The following is a 12,834-nucleotide window of genomic DNA, read 5'->3' as shown; positions in this document are numbered from 1 at the left end:
GAGTCTGCCTTCAACAATGCCAGTGTGCTCTAAAGTGTTATGCACAATATTAACTCTTTCCCCACTTCCTCATTATAGTATGAACTTTGATTCCTTAGTTGTACCATGTATTTCTCTATAAGGTCTCTTTCATCTCTTTAGAAAGAACCAACCCTGTAAGACCATGCATGTGTGAAGGAAAGATAAAAGAAAGATTTTAGGCAAGTCACTTTGTTTCTCTTTCGTTTCCAACTTCAGCTGTAAGGCCCCTGAGGAAGGAAAGTACAGAATTTGTTGGCTTGTAGTATGTGCTGGAAGGAGCTGGGGATTTCAGGTACTATTTTGATACAAGTAAAGGAAAAAGCTCCACATTCTTACAAACAGTGTGACATAGAAGGGAGGCATAAACATGAATGGTGCCATTTGACCTCTTGTGTTTGTTTGTCAAAGACAAATATGCTGTAAGTGATCAAACACTGAGATGTTAGAGGGCTGCAGTGGACAGCTACAAAATAATCAAAACACTGTATTTTTTAACTCAGTGGAATACCCTTCAGGGTAACAGGTGCATACATTCTAGCTTGTACAGTACAAACTAAAATGACTTCTTGTCCTGAGCATTCACCAATGGCTTTATTTGTAATATGTTATGTATTTATAGATGTATACATCTTTATATGTATGTATTATGTAATTGAAAGGTTGATTTCACTTGACAAAAAGGGAATTCAGCAAAAAAGTAAGTGCATATTACTGCTTTCTAGCTTTAGTGTGGCTGGAGATGGGTCAGTGCTGTGTCAAGACAGAAAGCCAAAAACAGTCCTCCAAAACTCTTTTAAAGAAATTATTGAATAGCTAAATTAATGGTAGATGTTAAAGAAAGTCTGCCCTTAAAAAGAGCTTTTCTTACCACAGCTACTAGTTTTAAATTATTTCAGAGCTGAATTTTTGGAGTAGAACTCACAGAAAGTCAACTTCACTCAGAGTGAAATCTGAGGCCTATAAAAAAAGACATTAATCTATCAGGAATATAAAATTTGGAAAAGAAACCTGTGGTTTCTGTATTGCATTATATAAACTCTAATTTGCTTGATGATATGACACACAGCATGAGAAGAACCTTGACTGTATCTCCATTACATTTTTGTAGGACAGCCAAAAAATTTACTCACCTATATATTCTGGCTTCCAAAACCAGTTCTAATACTAAGGAAAAAATGTACAAAAACTGACATTCAGTTTTATTAAATAATTATTTATAGTGAGTACAACTTGGAGAGGGTTCAACAATACACTGAATAAAGATGCTTTCTGACAGTTGATTTAAAATTTACTCTAGAAAAATGGTGAAAGGCCTAAAGTTCAATGTGCAATGTCCAAATCATTAAGGCCTGTGTATCACAGAATCCTTTAAAAACAACTGCTGATTGGAAATATATATTCACTTTTCTTCTTAGAAGTACAGAAAAATTCAAGTGACAGCAACTGTTTATTCAAATGTTTAGATTCTCATTCAAGTGATCAACCAACACTGAATCTAGCTCAAACGTTGAGAGGAAAAATCAGTTATAAATTCCTCCTGTACCTATGTATATTTTTGAGATCCCTTCATTATAACTTTAATAACAAAAAAGGATTTTCTCTTTCTTTGCACTAAACATACATAAAATGTTGACTCTGGTGCAGTACATATGGTATTTTAATTGCATTTCATTGTTCTCAAACGTAATTTGTTGCATGTTAAGTCTAATGATATTAGAGCTGGGAGCTGAATCAGTGTTCACATGACAGAATTTGGCAAAATGTACTATTATGCATAGTAAATCCAAAAGCAAGGTTTTTTCCTATGTCTTGAGGAAGGTCTAATTTATTTTAAGTTGCCATTTAAGACATAAACATTACATCTAGTAAGTGTATTGGAGCCTCTTTTGAAAGTGCTGTATTTCTTTTGTATAGCAAAAAATGACAGGTTCAAATTACACACCTCACAGAGCAGCTTTTAAGAGAAAGCAAATGCTTACTAAATGATTAACTGACAAAGAATCAGCGTTATTAAGTTGGAAAAGACATTTAAGACCATCAATATTTGGGACCTGTTCTGAAGGATGCAAAACTGGTTTAGCTGCCTCAGTATGATGGAAGATGCGGAAATGTTTCCTGTATCTTCATTGAGAAAGTTTTTAAATTGAGCATAACAAAAAAAGGCAAAACCAAAAGCACAGAAACAAACAAACAAGCTCACCTGCCTTTTCCAGTAGCTAGTCCATTCAGAAAGAAGACATGTTGGAGTATTTGGAAGTAGTAAAACTGGTAGCCACCACCTAACACTGCTTGCTGGAGTCAATCTTAGTAATTATGTCCATCTCTCAAACATTCCTTCCTCATCTGTAAAACAGTTACCAAATTCTTTTGTGTGAGCTACACATGTGAGCAACATGGCCTGCTACAGGTTGAAGGGATGCTGGAGCTCATCTAAAACTCGGATTGTTTCTGGGGCATGCTCTGAAGCCAGCTTTTTGTTGTTTTAGTTTTTGTGGGGTTTTGTGTTTGATTGGATTTTTTCCTCTTAAGAAGAGGGATACAGCTTAGGCATGTCAGCTGGTCAGAACAAAACTGAAGAATACATTAGCGACATATAATCTTGGTAAAATGAGTATGAGAATTAAATCCTCCTTCAAGCCCTTTGAGGATTCTGGCTGTTGGTCAGGACAGACAAATGGCATTTTCCTTTGTTATCAGCTGTTTGGGGAGGAGGGGCTTTGAATCAGAAATGAAGGACAGGATTCATTCAAGTGAAAGACTGTACAGGGAATACCTGTCTTGTAGCTCTCATGGTTATGTACTTCCAACAGAAAAAAAATATTGTGTGGATTCATGTTTTTTCAATTGGCTAAAATCTTATGCTGGATGGGTTTCAGTAAACTAGTGTTCACAAGAGAAAGGCACCTACAATTCCTTTCTCTTAGGACACAGAATTACAAGGTCTTCATTTCAGATTGAATATATATAAGTGTCAGTCTCTTGCTCACACACAAAAAAACCAGGAAGTGAGACATCCTAGTGGTGGGATCCTGTTACTCCAACCGATGTTCCACATGGATCACAGCACTTTAGACTTAAAGGCTGGAAAGAAGAGTGATTCCTGCACCTAACCAAACAACTTGTTGTTAAACTGTGAGAATATTGTTTAGAATGAAATCCTAATTAGAAGTAACTGAAAATGTCTCAACTTTCTGAGCAAACTGTTTTGGTGGTAAACTAAACCTATTGTTACAGGGCAAGTTAGCCTTATTTTGAATTTTGCAAAATTTAACCATCAGCATGGCTAATAATCATATGGGAGGCAAACAGTATCATAAAAATTAGTACAAAAAGGTGGAGACTTGTTGTTACCTGTATGTGAAGGTTAAATTTTTTGTCTTAGAGTGAGAAGGATGTCATTTGGAACATATTAAAAACCTACCCCTTCCATACGTGGTACAATGAATCAGAGTTCATTGAATTAGAGTTTAATTAGAGTGCCTGCCATTGAGGAGACAAGGGAAAAAAAAAAGGAATAGCAACAAAGGTAGTGAGGATTTTGTAAACATGAAATGATGTGGCATCATGGTACTGTGCTGCAAATGGCATCAAAATATGTTGATGGGAGAATATTTTTGGAAAATTGAGTTACAACATTAAATGTTTGTGTCTTGAACAAATATTTTTTCATGATGAATAAGGAATTTTTGGCATAAAGACTGATAGGGTACATGATTTTGTCTTTGAGCATAGGTCAGGAGGACAACAGAACTTAATTCCTCTGTCACTCCTTTTGTTGAGAAAAAAAATAGGAATGAAAATCACAATATTGTCATGTTGCCACAGAAGCTGGAGGGTTCCTCTGTAGTTACACATCTGTGATCTTAGAAAACTAAATTCCTATTTCCTTTTCAGCATCATCCTGAAGATACAGTGGAAATTGGATTAAAAGAATAAAATAAGAGTAGAGTCTAAATCAATTGTTGCAAATCTAGTGATTACTTCTCCCCAGTCCTTTTTCCATGTGTACAGATGCACTTGTCTACTTTCAAGAGCTTCCTAAATTGTAGAAGAGAGTGCTACATTTAAATCTTTTCTGCATCTTTTCTGATGGAAAGTCCATTTCAATTGAAAGTATCTGCTGCCATTAGTAGAACAATTCCTGATGCTTTTTGTTCTTTGCTGTAGCTAAACAGTTTGTTTCTGACTTCCTTTCAGAGGCAAAAAGTTCTGGAGGAATGAAATATAGATAGATAGATAGATAGATAGATAGATAGATAGATAGATAGATAGATAGATAGATGTGCAATTCTTCTGCTGCAATTTCATGTGACCCTCTGATATACAGGGCTTGAAGGGAGGCAATGTGATCATATGGAAATGGCTTTCTTATCGAAGTGGAAACAGGTTTAGTCAGCTTGCAGGAGGGGTCCATAAACATAATACAGTAGAGGAACTCACAGAGCTGTACTTTAATGGCTATTAATTGCCTCTGCTGTGCATTCAGGGTCAGGGTACACGGAATACATATCCTTGTATTATGAATGAAAATAAAAATATCTTCTGAGCAAAAGAAAATCCAGTGTTAATTAAAATTTTCCAGGGGTTGGGTTGGATAATTCTTCTTTTGTGTTCTTAAATCTCTTTTGATTTTAATTGTATGACAAAAAATTGACTGTAAGTGTGATGTTAGCAAATGTTCATATTTGATTACAAACATCTGTGAATGCTAAGTCAAAGAATTGAATTACTTTAATTGGGGCAGGTTTGTTTTCTATTTCTTCATGAGATGTGTTGTATATTTTTTTCCCCCAAGACAGCCACACTGGTAATAAAGCTTGTACTGCCAGTATGCTGAAAATCATTCCTGTAATCTATTCAGTAAGATCTGCTCCACTTTAGGTGAAAAAAATCAACTGAGCATACCTAAAAATGTCAAGAAAATCCTATTATGCTGACTGAATTTCAGTTATGTATTTCAGATTCACATAAAATTCAATGAGTGCTCAGATCAAATATGAAAAATTGTAGCAAGTTTCTGATGTTATGCACAGGGTTTCCCTCTCTCCCTCTCTTCTGTGCTGTCTTAGAGAAACAAGGAAACTCTTCTCAATTATGGCAAAGGATAAAATGAAATTATTAACATCAAAACATACCTAATATTCTGTGCTATGTTTTAAAACTGGAAGCAAAGGTAGGATATGTCTTATCTGTCTGTCGTGACTCCCTGTGCATCTGTCTGTCTCTCTAGAGCAAGTCAATAAAAATGATTAGAGCTGGCATATCACAATTGTACACCCTTAAAGCATGGAGCAATAATACTGTGAAGGAAATTTTTTTTCTGACCTTTTCAAATTACATCCAACTGTCTAGGGAATTTCTCAGTGACTAGAGGTAATAAAGTTCAATCCGTTTTGCCGGTTGGCTTCAAATTTAGCTCCTCAGAAGCCCTAACTTATCTATTCTTTTTATCTTGGCCTTGGCATCTATTCAGTACAGTAATCCATGCATCTAATCTTTTTTTCTCTCCCCTCTCAGGTTTAGCTGGTGGATCATATTGTGAAATCTGCAGCCATGAAAGGCCCTCCATTTACTGTACCCTTCAAAACGAAATGTTAGCATGGGAGGCTAAGCTGGTATGTTGCCTTTGAGAGGCTCTTGTTGAATTTAATTAGCTTTTAGATTTCATCTCCATCTCGCATCTCAGCTTTCCCCATTGTGTGTGATTTAGGCTTCACTGACTTATTTAAAACTTTTTCAACTTAGCTGTGCCACTTTAGAATACTGAGGGGAAAGTAAAGTTTAAAGTTCATTGTCCTAAACTGTTTCTATATCCTATTTAGTTTTTATGATATGAGCTCAGAAGCAATAGAGAAACAGCCTCCCAGTAAGTTAGGATTCAAGTGACAAAGATAACCATTTCTGCCTGTCTTGTTTCTCACTGTACTCCATGAAGTAAAACTGGAAACAGGTAGAGAGCATTTTTAGCAAAATATTTCCTAAATTACTTTTAAATTTGTAAAAACTGGGCTCTACTGCTCTTCCCTGAAAGACTAAACCTGTGTTTAGATATATATCTGATCTGCTAATGAATGACCTGCAGAATATTCAAAATGCACGCATATCGAAAAGCACCTGTGAAACACTTGCTTTTTGTATTGAAAGTAACACATTGGAAGAGATATGTAGCTGTCTTAGTACAGTTGTGAGGGAAAGGAGTAGCTAAAAAATGGTTTGGTAAAGATAGATGGTTTGGATTTTTTTCTTTTTTTTTTTTTTTTTTTCTGAATTCTTCTTCATTTTGATTCTCTTTTCTGAAGTGAAGGGAAACATGGTCATATGGGTAAAGTACAAAATTGGGAATTTATAGATCTTGCTCCTGTATGTAAATGGGACTCCGCTAGGGCTATAATATTTGTCAAGTCACTCAATCACTGTACCATAACCCTGGCTACTGTGAAAAGCTTTCAGGGAGAAAAGCTTTCCTCAGCAGAGGATGAGCACAGGGTGGAATCTGACTATTTCACTGTGTTTAATTGATTCAGTTAAAATGAAATAGGTTCATTTTTAATCAAAATATACTGTGCTCCATTGATACTAACCATGTTGAAAGTAGGATAATCAGTAATCTGTCATGCCTGAAAGAATGATATTCTCAACAAAATTACTGAGGATATCTTTAATTCTGAAATTAATTTAGGAAAAACAGTACCCCACATTGATAAGGCTTCTCACATTCACAGGGATTTTTTTTAGTGTCCTTACTGTTACTTCCTGAAAAGAAATGTTGCTAAATTGACAGATCCAGTTATATTTTTAATCAAGCATGAGTAAGCATTTCAAAATTCTTTTACTAGTTTAGTGCAAACAATAACATACCTAAATTTGCAATATTCTGGATTGTGTCCTTGTTTCAGAGATAATATGGAGGGACATATAGTGTACATGAACACCCAGCTTGGTATTAAAATAAAAGTAAATAAATATTTGTGTGGATATGTTCATTTACTTTCACATCTTGGAAGCTCCACTGATACATGTAGAGTTATTTTTGGCAGAGCCAACTGTTTTTCAGTCTACATGATTTAAGCTTCTACTGATACTCCAGCATTCAAGTCGGTCTCTAGATATGGAGACAAGCAACCCAAAAGGGTACATAGTTTACCAAGTGTCATAGGTCTGAGAAATACTTCATGGAAGTAGCAAGTTTTAGCTTCTCAAATATAGTCACTGTTGTTGGCTATATCTATCTATCTATCTATCTATCTATCTATCTATCTATCTATCTATCTATCTATCTGTATTTTTTTACAGTAGGTGCTTGAAAAACATATGATAAATATTCCCCATAATATTTCAGGCAGAAGTACATAGGAATGGGATAACTTTGAATACAAGTGGGATATTCAGATGGTGGTGATGAGAGTTTTCTTTCACTGAACAACTTCTTATTTCTACAATTCTTTCTAATTTGCAAATCTGAATGCTGGGCAACAGCAGTTCTGCTGACAGGTTTTTCTACCATACTGATGGTTTTCAGCTCAAAAGTATTGAAAATTAATTTTAAGGAGAAAGTATTTTTCTTATTTATTTATTTATTTATTTGTTTGTTTGTTTATTTATTTTATTTATTTGAATTCCATTCAGCACATTATACATTACATAAAATGATCCATGTTGTGATATCTAAATGCTTACATTTCATTTCTTGGAGTGCCTGTGTGGACAACCACTAGGCTGAAGGTGTTGTTTTCCACTTGGAATGTAGCTATGTTTTACTTTGTCAAAGCCAGGCGTTATGGATTACTGAAGGCCTCATCACCTCAGAACAATATTCCAGTTTTTGTCATTAGTGAGGAATAGAAATCTTTGCAAACTAATCCATTCCCTAAAGTAGGTAATTAAAAGAAAAGAAACAAACCATAAGTGTCTTTCAAATCAAGCATACACTACATAGTGTCTTCTAGTAGGAAACAACAGATGTCCTCATGTTTTCCTGGTTTAATGTCTTTATTGCTTTCCTTCCTATTCTGTCTTTCCTGATTTTCATAAATAGGGAATACAATAACAGTATGTCAGGAATAGGTATATGAAATATTGTGTTTCAGCTTTGTTTTTTCTAGTTAGAAAATATGTAGTTTAACAAGTCTTTTTGAGAAGTAAATACTGTAGACTGAGTCAAAGTAACTCCTGTCCGTGCATCAGTGGTGTTGAAATAGAAGATTGCATTGTGCATATCAAAGAGATTGTGTGAATTGATACACTGTTGATCAGTGTTATTTATATTTTCATCATTAGTCTATAAAGTCTTAATAATTAGCTCTCTAATTTCCCAGAAAAAGCATGGTAATCTGTTGAACTGGTTGAAGGAAGAAAAAAAAAGCTGACCAATCTGGCATTGTAAGTTAATAGTATAGAACAAAGCATAGTCATAATTAGTCAAGAAAAAGACTTTCTCTGTTCATTCCAGTTCATAATAAAAAGCGCTTCAACAGAGTGACTTAGAAAATAATACATTCAGACTGGGCAGAATTACTGCCTAGCAATTCTATTTATCTGTAGCTTAAAAAGCAGCTGCGTTTTTGTAAAAAGCAATGAATGTGGCAGTCCTACTTAAAGGTAGAAGAAAAAGAACACCCCTTGTTTTGTAATAAGGAGATTTTCAATTTAAAAGAGAGAGAGAGCCTGTTGTGTGAAGTATGGTTATTACATTCACTGTATTCTATCTCACCCACCAGGAGGCTAATAACGAAGGAGTCAGTGAAGGAGACCAATGCCACGAGGGTTATCTCACAGCCCCAGATGCTGGATAAGTTGAAGGAGGCAGAATCGCTTTTGGATGACATTCAGGAAGGTCTTGAATGATTATCTGGCAAAGAAAAGACTATTCTTTCCGAGGTAAACAGCCCATTTCATCTGTCTGCTGTTGGTGTAAAATATGTTTATATAAATACCTCTAAAGTTCATTTTTTTATCGTTTTTCAGGTTTTCCTTTTTTCCCTAGATGCAGCAATGATCATTTAGGAATCTTTTTTGAGACAAAGGATCCACTCCACTTCCAAACACACCTAAGGAAATGCTTTGAAGGAATTGACAAGCTCACTTTTAATCACAAGAGAGAAATTACCCACATGGAGTCAGCAGAAAATGAAAAAGTAGAGCTCATGCTGCGAATAATTCTAGCAAGTGCTAAGGGGCTAGTTGAGAAATGGCTTCATGAGGTGAATATCTTTAGCTCTTACTTAGGATACTGTATGATCATTTTCTCTTTTAGGAGAAATGAATATTATAAGCGTCTACTAAATAGCTCTGAATATTCGTCAAGATGTTGACAGCTTTCAGCCTTATTGTTTTTATTTATTGCAAATAATTTAGGACCTGAAAACATGCAGAAATTACTTCTAATGAAAACTCTCTTGAATCAAGCTGTCGGCAGAAGCTGGTCTGTGTCTGAAACTATGTGTGTGAATATATGTTTGAGTCTACATGTATGTGTTTTTGTGCTTTCATGGTGTAATGTCTGTAGTTCAGGAGGATATATGCAAAAAATAATCAAAGAAATGTAAGATTTTGAAAGCTTCCCTCCACCCTGCATGAAGTGTGTCCCATTCTGTTGGAGGGGTTTAATATCCAATCATTTCAACAAAAGGGAAGAGAAATTATGTCACTGATAGCATCCTAACCTTTCCCCTTTAGGCCTCTAATCGAAATTCATTGGTTTCAGTACAAAATTAGTTTGGTGACCTTTTTTGTTTGCTTTATTTAACCTTCCTCTACCAGTGGGTAGGAATGGGACCTTCCATTCTTTCATTTCTGGACGTTTTTCTTCCATGTGCTTACATTTCTCCTGGGGCAGGATCAGCCCCAGGAATTCCACTTTCCCTTAGTTCACTTTGTTGTGGGTACTGGTCTCATCCTCAGTGGCTTGTCCCTGGGTGCTCCCTAGGCAAGGGTAAGTGGCAGGGACCAGCACCCAGCTCTAGCAGGAGCAGGGAGTGGAGGCTGGGGGGTTGCTATTTTTATAGCCAGATGACTGGGCAGAGGCTGGAGTGGAATCCCTGGGCAGTGAAACCTGGAGCAGGTGTTTGGCCCTAGTGTGTACTGTGTTTCTGCTGGCTGGGTGAGCAAAGCAGGACTGCATAAGCCCACTTGTGAATCCCCTTTTCCCACACAATGAAGCAGCAATGTGCCAGCTTCGGATGGAGTCCTTTAGGGACTGACTGCATACAGTTTAAAAGGATCCATCTGCATCAGTATTCAGGATAGAGAAGGTGAGGGATGATTTAGGCAAGCCGAAACTCTTCCCACCCTGCTCTCTCTGTCAAGCCACTAGTTTGGTTTTGGACTAGTTTTACAGTCAAAATTGTCTTCCATTAAAAAAAACCAAAAAAACCCACAATGAACAGTGACAGTGGGTAAGTGACAGTCCTGAGGAGTTCAGAAAAAACCCGGATTCTCAAGCCTGTGATATAATTTTTAGCTTTCACTTTCTTCCACAAATAAAACAGAATTGAAGGAGGTGAACAGCAGTGTTTATTTTAATACATCTATTTTAACCCTCACCTAAAAACAAATGGGAAGGTTTGGGAGTGCATTAATCTGGATCCGATTAGTGTCTCCTTCTCCCTCAAAAGTGCAATCTGAGATTAATGAATATAAACTAGAGTTTCATATGCAGTCTTTAAGTCATTTGCATGTTTTATGCATGATAATTGAATTTATTTATGCACTTCCTTTCATTCAATGATTTCTCGCTCTTTTCTATGCTATCAACATTATATTATGCAAGAAGTAGGATTTGGTAGGTGAGAAAGGATAGCAGTATATACATCAAACCCAAGTTAATTTTGAGTTCTAGTGTCAACACTAGATCAGAATTAATGTTGATCCTATGCCAGTGGGTTTCTATGGCGGGGAAGATGTAAAATATTTTTGGTGAAGCATAGACTGTTAGCTTGAGACATTTCTGATGCAGCCTAGTTTGCTTGCAAGTGCACAAGCAAAATTATTTTCAAATGGCAGTTAAATTATTGTATTGACTTTTCAATGACCCTAGAGACTTATGTTTCTACTTGGCCAATTAGTAGTAATAAGAAGATGAATAGTAATTACACTAATAAATAACTGTCTTCAGCCCAGGACCTCAGTATTATAGTCTGGGTTAGAAAATAGGGATATTTTATGATTTGTCTTATTTGGTCTTTCATCAGGAGAAATATGGACTTTGGAACTATAGTAAATTTGTCATAGCCAAGAAGTCCTAGGGGCGAGAAGGTCATATTTGACAGGTGCTCTGTGACAGCTGTTTCGGTGTCATAGGTAGGGAATCTTGTTCTGTTTCTGCAATTAAGCACAGATGTCGTAAAGATGTCTTAGTGCTGAGTCTGATTTTTTAGAATGCATGCCAGGAAGTTACTAAGGAAAATTAGGAAAAAGATGCTGGTAGTGGTGCTTTCATAGCGTTTATCTATACCAGTTTCTTTTGTGTCTCTTGTCTTTCCTTATGTCTTGAAAGCTATATGTGGAAGTGATATTTTTCTGTGGTGTCCTGTCTTTTATCAGTGAACTAAATGGTTGTGTCTTGTGATTGTTTCTTGATTCTCATAGGTAGGAATGTGTTTAAAGGGCAAAGCTCTGTTGATTTGTGATGTAACCATTTCAGTGTCTTTCTTGTCATTGAAATGTAGTTTAAAATGTTGAGTAATGTAGCATGAAATCATTGGTTAGTTTTGGAATGGTGGTGAAATCATGTGAAGAAAATAAGTATTGCATCTGATCAAGATAAATTCACTCTAGTGTTTTATGGCTTTTTATTCCTATGTGATAGTAATAAAGTCTCATGTAGGGATGGAAGCCATGAAATACATTGTGAAAAATCATCAACTCAGATGGGGCCATCAGGATAGCGTGCTGTAGTTGTAGAGTTATTGAGAATGATTGGAAGATGGTTTAGTGTGTCATCACTTTGACTACCATGTTTTTGCATTTTGTTTCTTCATCCTTCACCCTCGTAGTTTGATGAGAGGAAATCAGTTTGTAATGAGGTGATCCATCTTTACATCAGTGTTCAGTATTTAAATTGTTCATACATCTTTCATTTTCTGCCAAAGATAACACTGTATATGAAACCCATAGCTAAGAATTTAATATAGCTAATAAATATATGCCAAAATGAATACAAAGAAATGCCAATGAATTTCTAAATGCTTGGAAATAAGGAAGGAAACAAAGCAAGGTCTACCCTGTAAGCAACTGGTCCAGATTCTTTATTTCCATGTTTAAGACCAAATCTGAGAGGTAATCCAGTGATTAAGAAAGATTTCTTTTCTCTGGCATGTCTTTCTGAAAGTTCTTGTTTTTTTCCTCTCTGGAACTAAGATGAAGCCTGACAGTCTTGGGCTCAGAAAACAGTTTCTGACAAATTCCTTACAGTGCTGCTATTCCACATATTGCCTTACTGCTCCATCTCCTTTGCTTTTGTGTACCAATTACCTTGGGGAATGTTTTGAGGAATGTTATTTATTCTGATGCAAATGTTTCCAATTTTTCTGTTTTAATATTTCTCTGAAGCATATGTTAATAAAACATTATTGAGTTTTTGGTACTTTGACTCCTTTATTATTTCTCTTAGATATGATTTTTTCTCTCTGCTAAAAATACTGGCTTTATTGTAACTAAGGTCATCTTCTGGTTAAAAAAACCTAGCAATAATTAGGCAAGATGCATATTTCCCATTTTATTATAAATTTTAATTTCTTCTTTAAATCAAACAGCACATGAACAAATTAACCATGATTAAATTCCCAGACGTGTGGCAATTATTTCAGTCTTACT

The 12,834-nt window shown here is 35.7% G+C and overlaps 1 long non-coding RNA gene across 2 annotated transcripts in view; it reads left to right on the top strand.

Annotated features, from left to right (window-relative positions):
* The window catches only part of LOC134550038 (uncharacterized), an 80,923-nt gene extending 68,319 nt beyond the window's left edge, over positions 1–12,604 (top strand). For both annotated transcript variants that reach the window (XR_010080237.1, XR_010080236.1), the window contains 3 exons: positions 5,539–5,636; positions 8,739–8,898; positions 8,986–12,604. This is a non-coding gene — a long non-coding RNA (uncharacterized LOC134550038). The remainder of the gene's footprint in view (positions 1–5,538; positions 5,637–8,738; positions 8,899–8,985) is intronic.
* The last annotated feature ends 230 nt before the right edge of the window (positions 12,605–12,834 follow it).

The sequence above is a fragment of the Prinia subflava genome, chromosome 4, assembly GCF_021018805.1.
Source record: "Prinia subflava isolate CZ2003 ecotype Zambia chromosome 4, Cam_Psub_1.2, whole genome shotgun sequence".
Classification (NCBI taxonomy): domain Eukaryota; kingdom Metazoa; phylum Chordata; class Aves; order Passeriformes; family Cisticolidae; genus Prinia; species Prinia subflava.
This window is presented reverse-complemented; position numbering and strand designations above follow the sequence as displayed.